The 15279-nt window shown below is 44.5% G+C and overlaps 1 non-coding gene across 1 annotated transcript; it reads left to right on the top strand.

Annotated features, from left to right (window-relative positions):
- The first annotated feature begins 6620 nt into the window (after nt 1–6620).
- On the top strand, nt 6621–6680 carry LOC114679130 (U7 small nuclear RNA). The gene has a single exon (XR_003730809.1). It is a non-coding gene; the product is annotated as a U7 small nuclear RNA (small nuclear RNA).
- The last annotated feature ends 8599 nt before the right edge of the window (nt 6681–15279 follow it).

The raw sequence follows: 15279 nt of genomic DNA, 5'->3' as shown, positions 1-15279 counted from the left end.
TGTAATCCCAGCACTTTGGGAAGCTGAGGCAGGAAGATCACTGAAGCCCAAGAGTTCAAGACCAGCCTGGGCAATATAGTGAGACCCTGTCTCTAAAAAAAATAAAAATAAAAAAATTAACCAGGTGTGGTGGCATGAGCCTGTAGTGAGCTGTGTTTGCACCACTGAACTCTAGCCTAGGTGACATAGCGAGACTCTCTATCTCAAAAAAAAAAAAAAAAAAAGTAAAATATCTCTATTGATTACATGGTGAAATAATATTTTGATATATTGGGCCTATTTGGATATATTAAATAGTTTCATATATTTAATATATAAATTAGTTTCCCCTGTTTCTTTTTACTATTTAGATTTGAGACAAAGTCTTACTCTGTTGCCCAGGCTGGAGTGCAGTGGTACAATCTTGGCTCACTGCAACCTCTGCCTCCTGGGTTCAAGCGATCCTCTTGCCTCAGCCTCCTGAGTAGCTGGGATCACAAACATCCACCACCACATCCTACTAATTTTTTCTATTTTTAGTAGAGATGGGGTTTCACCATGTTGACCAGGCTGGTCTTGAACTCCTGACCTCAGATGATCCGCTCACCTTGGCCTCCCAAAATGCTAGGATTATAGGTGTGAGCCACCGCGCCTGGCCTACTTTATTTACTTATTCACTTATGTATTTATTTATTTATTTGGAGACAGGATGTCTCTCTGTTGCCCAGGCTGGAGTGCAGTGGCGCAATCTTGGCTTACTGCAACCTTTGCCTGCTGGGTTCAAGCGATTCTCCCACCTCAGCCTCCTGAGTAGTTGGTATTATAGGCATGAGCCACCATACCCCACTAATTTTTTTGTATTTTTAGTAGAGACAGGGTTTCACCATGCTGGCCAAGCTGGTCTTGAACTCCTGGCTTCCAGTGATCCACCGGCCTCAGCCTCCCAAAGTGCTGGGATTACAGGCATGAGCCACCATGCCCAGCCCTTTTCACTATTTTTTTTTTAAGATGGGGTCTAGCTCTGTTGCCCAGGCTGGAGTGCAGTGCATGATCTCACTGCAACCTCTGCCTCCTGGGTTCAAGCAATTCTCCTGCCTCAGCCCCCTGAGTAGCTGGGGTTACAAGCATATGCCATCATGCCCAGCTAATTTATTTTGTATTCTTAGTAAAGACAGGGTTTTGCCATGTTGGCCAGGTTGGTCTCAAACTCCTAACCTCAGGCGACCCACCTGCCTCGGCCTCCCAAAGTGCTGGGATTACAGGTGTGAGCCACTGTACCCGGCCTACTTTTTAAATATGTCTATTAGCTGACTTAAAACTACATATATGGCTCATATTTCTATTGAACAGTGTAACAGTCCCTCCCTCATATGATTTTATTCTAAACTCCACCTGATACTGCCCCAAGCTAGGGCTCATGATGCTTCTAATGTATACACATTATATATTACCTTTTCTTTTTTTTTTTTGAGACAGAATCTCATTCTGTCTCCCAAGCTGGAGTGAAGTGGCACAATCACAGCTCACTGCAGCCTCAATCTCTTGAGCCCAAGCAATCCTCCCGCCTCAGCTTCCTGAGTAGCTGGGACTATAGGCATGTACCACCATGCCCAGCTGATTTTTTTTTTTCAAGTTGAGACGAGGTCTTGCTATGTTGCCCAGGCGGGTCTCAAACTTCAGAGCTCAAGTAATCCACCCACCTAGGCCTCCCAAAGTGCTGCAATTATAGGCGTGAGCCACTGTGCCCAGCCTATTAATATATTTCCCCCTCCAATGCAGTGTCTTTCTGTGTCTCTCTCTTTCTTTTTAAGGAGAGACAGAATCTTCCTGTGTTGTCCAGCCTGGTCTTAAAACCCTGGGCTCAAGTGATCCTTCTGCCTTGGACTCCTTAGTAGCTGGGCCTGACAGGCGCATGCCACCACACCCAACTAGCTTTCTGGTCTGAATAACAATACCCAAATGTACTTCTTTCCCATTACTGAACTGCCTAAGCATGGTGGAATCATGAATGGTATAAGATAAACTGCAGCTCTCCCTGGTGAAAATGGGCACAATTTGAGAGAGAGGCACAGTCAGACACCTGTGAAATGTGTTGATTTTCTGCAACTACCTTTGGAATGCAGTCCTCGAGAGCTGTCTAATATCTGTCCTATCCAAGTCAAAGGAACTGATAGAATACAGGGAGATGATACTCTGCCCACCAAGAGGACCTCGACCTAGTTCTGCCAAAGTTCTTATTGTTTCATGAAACTGCTGACATGAAGCTGAGAACTACCATATAAATTCAAATGTGGTGTCAGGATTGGGACATGCCTTGACCTGATAGGTTCTGAGGATAATGTAAATACTTTCATTACTATATGATCAAATCAGATTAGAATTGGTTAACAGGTAGCACTAGGCTATATACTTTTGAACAGACTCCTTTTGTATTGCTGCTAAACATTCTTTTTTTTTTTTTTTTTTGAGATGGAGTTTCACCCTTGGGCATCCAGGCTGGAGTGCAATGGTGCAATCTCAGCTCACTGCAACCTCCGCCACCTTGGTTCAAGCTATTCTCCTGCCTCACCCTCCTAAGTAGCTGAGATTACAGGAGCCCGCCACCACACTCGCCTAATTTTTGAATTTTTAGTAGAGATGGGGTTTCACCATGTTGGCCAGGCTGGTCTTGGACTCCTGACCTCAGGCGACCCTCTCGCCTTGGCCTCCTAAAGTGCTGGGATTACAGATGTGAGCCACAGCGCCCGGCCAAGATTCTTAATTTTAATGATTAGTAGACTAATTTACATACAATGGTAATTTTTAAAAAGTCATGTCATCTTCAGGCACATGAACATCTGAACATGTGGCCCACAAATAAACCTGAGATCACATGGCTTGCAAGATATCTTTAGGTCTATGAGCAGAAGGTGCTCTGAATTAGTAATTTAGTACAAGAGTACTTGAGCTTGCTTTCTGCATTTGTAGACACATGCTTTAAAACATCAGAGTGGTTAGAACCCTTAGAAGCCATCTCTTGCTTTGTATGTAAAGACCTTGAGCAATAATGGGCCAATGTCAGGCCAGGTGTGGTGGCTCACGCCTGTAATTCCACTGCTTGGAGTTGGGTGGATTGCTTGAGGCCAGGAGTTCGAGACCAGCCTGGTCAATATGGCAAAATCCCGTCTCTGCTAAAAATATAAAAATTAGCCAGGTGTGGTAGCACATGCCTGTAATCTTGGCTTCTTGGGAGGCTGAGGCACGAGAATCACTTGAACCCAGGAGGCAGAGGTTGTAGTGAGCTAAGATCGTGCCACTGCACTCCAGCCTGGGGGCAGACTCTGTCACTAAAAAAAATAAGAAAATAAAGAATAGGCCAGTGTCAATGACAACTCTTAAGTGTGTGTGTATATATATGCATGAATACATATATATATACACACACACACAAAGAGAGGAAAACATACCATAAAGTTCACCGTTTTAAAGTGTAAATTCAGGCCGCGCATGGTAGTTCATATCTGTAATCCCAGCACTTTGGGAGGCTGAGGCAGGCAGATCACCTGAAGTCAGGAGTTTGAGACCAGCCTGGCCAACATGGTGAAACCTCATCTCTACTAAAAATACAAAAGTTAGCCAGATGTGGTAGGCGCCTATAATCCCAGCTACTTGGGAGGATGAGGCAAGAGAATTGCTTGAACCTGAGAGGCGGTTTCAGCGAGCTGAGATCGCACCACTGCACTCCAGCCTGGACAACAATAGTGAAACTCCATCTAAAAAAAAAAAAAATGTAGGCCTGGCACAGTGGCTTACCCCTGTAATTCCAGCGCTTTGGGAGACTGGGGTGGGCAGATCATGAGGTCTGGAGCTCAAGACCATCCTGACCAACATGGTGAAACCCCATCTCTACTAAAAATACAAAAAAATTAACTGGGCGTGGTAGCAGGCACCTGTAATCCCAGCTACTCAGGAGACTGAGGGAGAAAAATCGCTTGAACTCGGGAGGCAGAGGTTGCAGTAAGCCGAGAACGCGCCACTGCACTCCAGCCTGGGCAACAGGGCGAGACTCTGTCTCAAACAAACAAACAAACAAAAAATATACGTATATATAAATTCAGTTATCTTTAGTATAGTCACAAGATTTAAATTTTTTTTTTTTCTGAGACGGAGTCTCGCTCTGTCGTCCAGGCTGGAGTGCAGTGGCGCGATCTCGGCTCACTGCAAGCTCCGCCTCCCGGGTTCACATCATTCTCCTGTCTCAGCCTCCCTAGTAGCTCGGACTGCAGGCGCCCGCCACCACACCTGGCTAATTTTTGTATTTTCAGTAGAGATGGGGTTTCTCCGAGTTAGCCAGGATGGTCTCGATCTCATCGTGATCCGCCCGCCTCGGCCTCCCAAAGCGCTGGGATTACAGGCGTGAGCCACCGCTCCCAGCCAAAAAAAATTTTTTTTAAATAGAGACAGCATCTCATTATGTTGCCAGGCTGGTATCAAACCCCTGTGCTCAAGCAGTCTTCATGCCTCAGCCTCCCAAAGTGCTGGGATTTCAGGCTTGAGCCACCAGCCTAGTCATAAGATTTTATAATTATCTCACTATCTAGAGATGGGGTCTAGAGATGAACATTTCTGTCATCACCCAAAGAGGCCTCGTACTATTTAATAGTCACTTCTCATCCCTTCTTTCTCTGTGGATTTGCCCATTCTGGACGTTTCATATACATGGAATAATATGTGGGGTTTTTGTCTGGTTTCTTTCACTTAGCATAATGTTCTCGAGGTCCACATGTTGCAGTACATGTCAGCACTTCATTTCTTTTTATGGCTGAATAATATTCCATTGTATGGATATAACAGATTTTGTTTATTCATTAATCTGTTGGTGGCCATTTAGGTTGTTTCCACTTTTCGGCTATTATGAATAATGCTGATATAAACATACATACAGGTTTTGACATGAACTTATGTTTTCATTTCTCTTGGGTATAGACCCAAGAGTGGAATTGCTGGGTCATATGGTAACTTACTGTTTAATCATTTGGTGAACTGAGAAGCAGTTTTCCAAGTCAGTTGTATCATTTTACATTCCCAGCAGCAGTGCGTGAGGGTTCCTTCATATCCTCCTTAATACTTACTATCTGACTTTTTTTCTTATAGCCATTCTAGTGGGTATGAAGTGGTACCTAATTGTGCTTTTGAGTTGAATTTGAGGTTGAGCACCTTTTTACTGCTTATTGGCTATTTGTAGATCTTGCGAGAAATTCAAATTCTCCCTGTTCAAATTCTTAGTCTAGTTTTTAAAATCGAATTGTTTGTCTTTTTATTTGTTGCATTGTAAGCTGTTAAGCATACTAAGGTAAATCTAATTTAGGGAAAGCATTCACTATTTCAGGAAGACCGGAGAGTTGCAGTTTGGCATCATCATTATTATTATTATCATTATTGAGATGGAGTTTCCCTCTTGTTGCCCAGGATGGAGTACAATGGCAAGATCTTGACTCACCATAACCTCCACCTCCCGGGTTCAAGTGATTCTTCTGCCTCAGCCTCCTGAGTAGCTGGGATTACAGGAATGCGCCACCACACCTGGCTAATTTTGTATTTTTAGTAGAGACGAGGTTTTTCCATGTTGGTCAGGCTGGTCTCAAACTCCCGACCTCAGATGATCTGCCTGCCTTGGCTTCCCAAAGTTCTGGGATTACAGGCATGAGCCACTCTGCCCAGTCTATTTTTAATCCTTTTCAGGCATTTTTTGAAAAGAACCCTTGTTCACAGAATAACTGTAAACCAGGACCCAGGACCTACCACCATCACTAATAAAGGTTATTAATCGAATCCTAAGAACCAAGAAAGAGGATCCAGGCCAGGTACGGTGGGTCATGCCTGTAATCCCAGCACTTTGGGAGGCTGAGGTGGGTGGATCACCTGAGGTCAGGAGTTCAAGACCAACCTGGCCAACATGGTGAAAACCCGTCTCCACTAAAAATACTAAAATTAGCCTGGCGTGGTGGTGCATGCCTGTAATCTCTGTTACTCAGGAAGCTGAGGTGAGAGAATCACTTGAACCCAGGAAGCAGAGGTTGCAGTGAGCTGGGATCGCACTACTGCACTCCAACCTGGGCGACAAGAGTGAAACTCTGCCTCAAAAAAAAAAAAAAAGAACGGGATCCAAATGAACTCTCTTGAAAGTTCTTGCTTCCATTCATGGCAGCACCTCCCTAGACCTCTCATTGCTGTGCTCAAGTGAGTGACCAAAGCAATCTGCTCTGAAAAGAAAGCAGCCTCTTAGGGTATGACAAGTCACATCTTTTTGTCAAAACCACTAAGAGGAGAGAGTGATATAGGAAGTGTGGCGACCTGAAGGAAATGACTGGCCCAGGGACTAATGTTTCTTTAAAAGTTGGTTCAAGGAGGGTGAATCACTTGAGGTCAGGAGTTTGGGACCAACATGGTGAAACCCTGTCTCTATCAAAAGTACAAAAAATTAGCCGGGCATGGTGACTCATGCCTGTAATCCCAGCTACTTGGAAGGCTGAGGCAGGAGAATCACTTGAATCCAGGAGGTGGAGGTGGCAGTGAGCCGAGATCACACCACTGCACTCCAGCCTGGGCAACAGGGTGAGACTCCATCTCAAAAAAAAAAAAAAAAAAAAAAAGTTAGTTCCCAGTGTTACAGCTCTTAGAATTTGTCTAGTAGGCTTTCTGGTTTTTGCCAGAAAACCTCAAAAAAGTTAAACAAAAAAGTTAGTTCCCCAAGTGAGGGCTGACAATGAGTATGCCCAAGGACAGAGCCATCAGGGCCTGACTGATGCCAGGGCAGAGAGGGGTTGTCAGCAATGGCTCTAGGTGGAAGGAGTACTGCTGATTTCCTTTCTGGCACCTAGGACATGTGTTCACTGCCTCTCACCTTAAGTATGGGCCAATTGGTACAAGAACACTCAATAATTGCTTGCTAATTAAATAAGTCCTTTTATTCAATTTAATCACTTCCCTAGGAGGGCCATTTGGTGCCTTAAATGCTGTTTGCATGGACTCTCCCACTCCCATACCTCGCACCAACACACATATGGGGCCTGGAGGCAAAGGCCATTCTTGGCATGTTGCTATCAACTGTGAACTCACAGAATAGAGGAATAACACAGCTGTTCACATGAAGTCAGGTCTCCCACATGCATTTATTCAACAGACTCTGAGATTACTTCTGAGCCTGGTACTGCCAGGCATAGTCCTTTCCTTCAAAGCACTCACTATAGGTCTAGTGAGGGAGACATACAACTAAATGACCACATACTCTACAATGTAGTATTATGTAGGGCCGGGAACAATGAACTCTACCTGGGGATATCAAAGAAGGCTTCACTGATGAGGTGATGATACTTGGCTCAGGGGTCATGTAACTCAGCATCATTATGGGTCCTTATAAGGGACATTTGCTAGTAGGGAAAGGAAGAAAAAAGGAAGCTTCAGGACACACCCAGTCCCCTGTTGGGGCAACTATGGGATGGAAGCCTGTGTCTCCTCCCTGGCCTGACTTCAGCTTAGTCTTTTTGCCTATGCTGTTGAGCAAAGAAAGGGTAGAATCAAGGTCAACCCTCCTAAGTACAGGAAGAGGAAAAAGCAACCAATCTCCACGTTTTCTTGCCTTTGTCTTGTTTATCGAGGGAAATCTTGTTCTCATTTTTATGGCAAATGTTTATGACTTTGAACCAGGAACTTGCCTGCCTTGTATTTCTCTTGCACTGCTTTGTCCTGTTTCCTGAGTTGCTAGTTTTGAGATTGCATAAGCGTTGTTAGAGGATTTCCAGCAACATCAAAGGGCAGAGAGACTGCCTCCCCTGAACCCTGGGACAACTATGGAAATCTCTCTTGCCCTCTTTGCTAGTAGTTGCTTTTCCCAGGGAAAGGGCAGCTCTCAACACCCAAATCTGGCTGAATTTTCCTCTTGCCTGGCAGTGTGAAAAAGGTGTCTTGGCTCCACATTAGAAACTTCTTTGTTTCAAACAATAGCAAGCAGCTCTGCCTGACTCATTCAAAAAAGGAATGTATTGGGAGGAGACCTAGTGGTTCACAGAATTGACTAGAAGGCTGGAGAACCAGGCTGTGAAAATAAACAAGAAATAAAGAAGGCTGTGCAGCAAGAGCAGGGGACAGGCCGGGATTGCTACTGTCCTTGCGCCCCCTGACTCGCGATCATTTCTTACCTGTCCCGGTGTCTCTCTTTTATTCATATAAGAGTCCCAGCCTCTGGAAGAGGCATCAAATTGATTAAGTCCAGGTCTCAGGCCTGTACGATGACTGGGCTGGCTTTCCAAGCAGGAAGGCGAGTTCTGTCTCCCCAAGACTTACACAATATGAAGAAAGTGTTCACTACAGCCCTGTTTGCCAGAATGGTGAGTAAAGCTTAGGAGAGAAGCTACCAGCAGCATGAGCAACACCTATGGGAGATGCCAGGTCGATAAACCAGTCCTTAGAGAGAAAATCGGGCCTAGGGTTTAGTTGAGATTGTGTTTCTCAGGAGAAACTCAAGTGAGTAATAATGATAACTAACACCACTTATTGGTGGCCTACAGTGAGCCTGGCACTACTCTATGTGATCAAATCTCCTTTAATCTTTATCTGGCAGGTATGTAGTATCCCTTTTCACACATGAGGAAATGGAGGTTCAGGAAGGTGGGAACATCTCCAGGTTCATACAGCTACTGGTATTCAAACTGAAGTCACCATACTTTGGAACTCACACTCTTTCCTACTTCACTGGTTTTCTATATCTGGGATACACCAAATTGAAGAACACCTTTCTCTCCCTGTTTCATTTTGAGAAATCAAGGGTGGGCAATGAGCCTGTCTATAAATCCATCTCTGCCACTCCCAGGCAGTTGCTGTCAGTTGCCCTTTGCCCCATAATTCATTTGGTGTCATCCAGTTAACAGACACGTTCCCATTTGATCTTGCTAGGTGATTTGCTAGGAAAGTCAAAAGTAACTTGCTATGTTGTTTTTTGTTTTGTTTTTTTAACTTTTCTTGCTGCCTCCCTTGAAGTAGAAAAAGCTGCTAACTAGGACCTAAGGACCCTGCCAGGGGTAAATGTGACCATAAACACAGTGCCCAGACTGTGATGAATGCTGGGCATAACCCCAGGGTTTTAGAACAAAGTGTCCTCTGTGTGAGTAACTGACCAGATACGCCCAGTTGAAATCAGGAATGTTTTCTAGGTGAATGTTTAGGGCATGAATTCTCAGTCTCCTGAGCCACCAGCCAAAATTCATCCACATGCACGTAGCATGCTGTGACCTAATTCCGTACTGAGTCCATCACGCAGCTTCTGTGTGCAGCCTGGGGCCCAGAGCTTGCCAATTGGATTTTTCTTCCATTGAATATTCTGGGTGACTCCTCAGCAAGCAGAAATCTGGGAGGCTTAGTGCAAACAGAATCACAGTTTTAGGAGAGGGGCTTTTTAGAGACCATCTCATCCCATTTTATGATCTGGACACAAGAGAGACAGTCTGGCCATTCCTGGGCCTGAGGAGGCTGTTGCCTTCTCTGAGCAATGCTTTTGGGGTTGAGTTCAGAGCCTGAGATAATTTCTTTTCTTGAAAACCAAAATGAATCTTAGGGGACTAGAAGAGTAAAGTGGAAAAGCTTATTTGCCCACACTTATCTGTCCAGGGCCCCACTGAAGTTGGCAGAGAAGAAGCAGCCTGTATCCATCTTTTTCATGAATCCTCTTTTGTCCAAGGATGTGTGAGTAACATCTGAATGAAGGAAGACCACGAGGATGGAATGGTTTCAGGCCTGGGGCTGGGGGCCAGGCTGGAGGAGAAAAGTTAAGTTATTCTGACCAAAGCAAACAAAGGCTGGGTATCACCCAATGTCTGCAGGGAAAAGGTGACATATGTGTACTTAATGGGAAAGTGACAGCCCAGCACTCCTTTCCAGGAACTGCTGATCTGAAAGGGAATCTGGTTCAATCCCTGGAACAGTCAGCCCTCACCCAGCCTCACCAAGAGGCCCTGCCGGTCAGGAGTCCCACCGGGGAAGGCAAGCTTCATTCTCCCTGCACTTTCTTCTTGTGCACTTTCTACTTTCCTATAAAGCCCTATCTTTAGACAACTGTGGTGAATTCAGTGCATAATTAAAAAGCAAACAAACTTGCCCCAGAAGAACATTTATAGTTAAGGTAGACATTTGTGTATAAGCAATAATTCATGTTTTGTTGAATTTCTAAAAATAAACATGATTTTGTTGAAAGATTTCTGACCTCTAATGTACTTTAACCAGTACATTACCATCTCTGAATTACTGAGACAGCTATGTAGCTGCTGCCTAAAAGAAAGATACATTTGGGCCGGGTGTAGTGGCTCACACCTATAATCCCAGCACTTTGGGAGGCCGAGGTGGGCAGATCATGAAGTCAGGAGATTGAAACTATCCTGGCTAACCCGGTGAAACCCCATCTCTACTAAAAACACAAAAAATAAGCCAGGTGTGGTGGCAGGTGCCTGTAGTCCCAGCTACTCGGGAGGCTGAGGCAGGAGAATGGTGTGAACCTGGGAGGCGGAGCTTGCAGTGAGCCAAGATGGCGCCACTGCACTCCAGCCTGGGCAACAGAGCCAGACTCCATCTCAAAAAAAAAAAAATACATCTGTACAGATCCACTGTTATCACACACAAAATCAAAAGACACAAACTTAGAAGAATATTTGCCACACATACGAAAAAACTTAATCGCCTTAATATATAAGGAGGTCAATTTTTTTTTTTTTTTTTTTTTTGAGACAGGGTCTCACTCTGTCACTCAGGCTGGAATGCAGTGGCACAATTATGTCTAACTGCAGCCTCAATCTCCTGGGCTCAGGGGATCCTCTGCCTCAGCTCCCTGGAGTAGCTAGAACTACATGCATGTGCTACCATGCCCAACTAATTTTTATATCTTTTGTAGAGACAGGCTGGTCTCCAACTCCTGGGCTCAAGCAATCTGCCCACCTTGGCCTCCCAAAATGCTACTAGGATTACAGGCATGAGCCACTGTGCCCAGCCCTAAAGAGGTTTTACAAATCATTAAGACAAATAATCTAATAGAAAAATGAGCAAAGAAAATTGGTAGATCCGAGATCACATACAAATGGCTTTAAAATACACAAAATGGTGTGTAGTCTCATTTACAATATATGCAATATAAATTAAGACAGATATTTTTACCTTTCAGATTTCAGAGATCCAAAAGTTGGATAATGCACTAGGTGTGGTGGCATGTGCCTGCAGCAGTGGGCTGCTTGCAGGAGACAGGCCCAGGAGCTGCTGGCCACAACACTCATTCTGCAGAAGGGAAACTTGAGTCCCCAGAGGGCAGGGGTTGGTCCCACCAAGACTGGTGGGCAAAGGGGATCACCCCAAGTCTCGGTGGCACTGGGAACACTTACACACTCTGACCTGGACTAAGGCTGCCAGGATGGTCCATTGCTCTTTAAGAGCTAAAAAGGCCAGGCACAGTGGTGTGCACCTGTAGTCCCAGCTACTGGGGAGGCAGAGGCAGGAGAGTCACTTGAGCCTGGGAGTTCAAATCCAGCCTGAGCAATACAGCAAGACCCTGTCTAAAAAAAGAGTTTGATAATGTACTGTGTTAGTGAGTGTATTAGTGCGATCTCACACTGCTGGAAATAAATACCTGATACTGGGTAATTAATAAAGAAAAGAGGTTTAATTGGCTTATGGTTCTGCAGGCTGTACAGAAAACACAGGTTTCCACTTCTGAGGAGGCCTCAGGAAACTTACAATCATGGTGGAAGGCAAAGGGGAAGCAGGTACCTTTTACATGGCCAGAGCAGAAGCAAGAGAGGGGAGGGGTGGGTGCCACACACTTTTAAATGACCAGATCTCACTCACTGTCATGACCAACAGGGATAGTGCTAAACCATTTATAATGAAACTGCCCCCATGATCCAATTGCCTCCCACTAGGACCCACCTTCAATATTGAGGATTACGACCGAACATGAGATTTGGGTGGGGACACAGATCTAAACCATCTCAGTGCACTTGCATACATTTTTTATGGGAATGTAATTTGGTATAGCCTTTTTAAGTGATTTGACAATATCAATCAAAATAGAAAATTCATGTACCCTGTTACAGTTGTCTATTACCATGTAACAAACTACCCCCAAACTTAGTAGTTTGCACTTTTATAATTATTGTGCTCATGTTTTTGAGGGTCAGAAATTCAGGAAAAGCTAGGCTGAGGAATTCTTCTCTGATCAGTATGGTGTCAGTGGGAGTGGCTGACACTGCAGGATTTACTTCCAAGATGGCTTGGTTACTTGCCTGTCCGATGCCTAAGTGCTCCTTGGCCTCTCTTTCCCCTCTCCACATGCTATCTCATACTCTTGGCTTCTCCATATGGCTTGTATTTCTCATAGCTTAATGGTCTCAGAGTAGTTGCACTACCAAGAGGCAGGAAGTGGAAGCTACCAGGCCAGTTAAAGGCTATGTCCAGAACTAGCCCAGCATACCTTCTGTTGGTCATACATTCTATTGGTCAAAGCAGTTATTGTCACCCCTAAGCTCACATCCAAGAGGATGGAGAAATAGACCTCACCTCTTCTGGGTAGAGTAGTGGCAAAGTCACATTGTAGAAAAGCTTGGGAGGTGGAAAATCTTTTTGTGATTATCTTTGTAAAGTACAATCTACTAATTACACTTTAACCCACCAATTCATCTTTTAGAAATGTATCCTGTAAGTGGACTTACAAATGTGAACAAAAATAAATGAACAAGGGTATTCATTACTAAAATAGTAATAGCAAAAGGCTGGATTAACCTAAATGTCCAAGAATAGGGTTATTTAACCCAATTTATTTGTGCCCATGCAGTAGATAGCTGTGTGCCTGTCTTAAAAAAAAAAAAAACAAAAAAAAAAAACAAAAAAAAAAACACCTATGAACTGACTTTGAATAAACTCTAAGATATACTTTCAAATGAAAAAAATAAAGGTGAAGTTCGGGCATGGTGGCTCATGCCTGTAATCCCAGCACTTTGGGAAGCCGAGGAGGGTGGATCACCTGAGGTCAGGGGTTCAGACCAGCCTGGTCAGGCAACACAGTGAAACCCCATCTCTACTAAAAATACAAAAATTAGCCAGGTGTGGCAACACACCCCTGTAATTCCAGCTACTTGGAAGGCTGAGACATGAGAATCACTTGATCCCAGGAAGCGGAAGTTGCAGTGAGCTGAGATCGTGTTATTGCACTCCAGCCTGGGTGACAGAGTGAGACTCTTACTTAAAAAAAAAAAAAAAAAAAAATTTGTTTTGGTAGAGACTGTGTCTCACTGTGTTGCCCAGTCTGGTCCTGAATTCCTGGCCTCAAGTGATCTTCCCACCTCACCTTCCCAAAGTGCTGGGATTACAGGTGTGAGCCATTACACCCAGCTCCATCTCTATTTAAAAAAAAAAAAAAAGGTACAAACAGAAAGAAATGTTTCTATAAGCAATTTACAATAAACCCCTGGAAATCATACATGAAACTAAGCCCTCATATGTGTTGGACTGTTGGGGACACACAGAGATGGGGAAGTCCTGATTGGAGTCTCGCTGCTGCTACCATCTCATCTTTCCTGCTCACTTCCTAGTTCTGCTCAATCTGAAGTCCAAATCCTGCTCTCCTAGGAAGGCTGCATTGGCATCCACAACATACAGTTCTTTACACTGGTCATGTTCACGTGACAGCATGGCCTTTGGAACCCGACATTAGGGGGTTAAGTTTTGCCTCTACTGCTTATTAGCTACCTGACCTTGACAAAGTAATGTCTCTAAGTCCCAGCTTTCTCACTTGTAAAGTGGGGTTATACTGATACCTACTTCTCAGGAGTAAGAGGGTTAAAAAGATACATAGAGCACTTAGCACAGTGCTTGGCACTAAAGAAGTGGTCTTTAGTATTCTACTCATCATCACATCACATTAACCATATCCAACAAAGAGAGTGGGCATCAAAGCAAGGGACTTGTGAGGTGGGCAGTTGCTTTGGTGTCATCAGTTCAGATTACAAGTGCCAAACTGTGGAGTGGAGGCCTACCACCTCCTCACCTATCAGCTACTTGATATAGGGCCGGGCCAGGAACAGCAAGGTCTGTGGCTCTAATCCCAGCTAAACACAGCCATCTAAGGGTCTCTTCAAAAGAACTCTCCCAGGCCTGAGACAGTATTGAGATACTGAAGGGTGCAGACATCTTTCTTTATGTATTGGAAAAATGTGCATGTTTCCACCTTCTCCATGCACACTAGCCCCCCAACCACTATCACTAAGGGAGACTCCAGCTTTGTGGCAGTTTCTTCCCCCTTCTCCTCTCCAAGAGTCTCTGTGCTTTTGTAATAATGAGATAGGAAGTGTCAGTGCCCTCCAGCCAAAGACCACCACAAGCACACCTGTAGTTGAACAAGTTGGGTTCACTGCTTGTTTGAAGTGAGGGAGGATGCATAGCATGGGAAACCATGTGACCATCTCAGGAAGAGAGCATTAGAAAGGACTTATAGGATCTGGGTTTGTGTTAGTGGTTTTCAAGAGGGTTAAAGAAGCAGAACTTTCCTTTGTGCTGGATGCTGTCAGGAAGCAAGAGTAATTCTGTGATTTGGTATATTAATAAATCTCATCTAGAAAGAGGAACGATTAGAGTGAGGCTAAAGCTGCAATTGGTAAAGAAACAGCAGGTACTCACATTAACTAGGACAGCAGGCACTCACATTAGGTCATTTTTGTGACTTGGACAATGTTCATGCTTTTTCTGTGTTAGATATGATTAGAGTGCTGTTGTTTTTGTCTTGATCCACCATAGTTAAAGAATGGTCCTATCTCATGTTGATGTCCTGTGAAATGGCTTATGTCCAATGGGATGACACTAAGGCCTTGCTGTGAATGTCAGGTCAAATTCTGGCAACACCAAGGTCCAGCTGGGGCTTTCAGATATTAGGGATTACTTTTCTCTTTCTCAGAACAGAAGAGGCTAAGAGAGACATGGGTAAGCAGGATTTCCGTTTTCTGGGGACTTAGGTGGAGAGTTGCTTAGTGTATGCAAGAGGTGAGGGGTAGGTGGGTGGAGTGGGCTAATAAGAATCGCTCTGGACTGTGTCCCCACGGTCCCCAGCAGAGAGTTGCTATAGTGTGTGCAAGAGGTGAGGGGTAGGTGGGTGGAGTGGGTTAATAGTATTGTTCTGGACACTGTGTCCCCATAGTTTTCAAGAAATATAAGTATGTAGGCTGAGGCAGGGAAAATTGCTTGACCCCGGGAGGTGGAGGTTTCAGTGAGCTGAGATTGGGCCACTGCACTCCAGCC

This window comes from Macaca mulatta, chromosome 6 (genome assembly GCF_049350105.2).
Source record: "Macaca mulatta isolate MMU2019108-1 chromosome 6, T2T-MMU8v2.0, whole genome shotgun sequence".
Classification (NCBI taxonomy): Eukaryota; Metazoa; Chordata; class Mammalia; order Primates; family Cercopithecidae; genus Macaca; species Macaca mulatta.
This window is presented reverse-complemented; position numbering and strand designations above follow the sequence as displayed.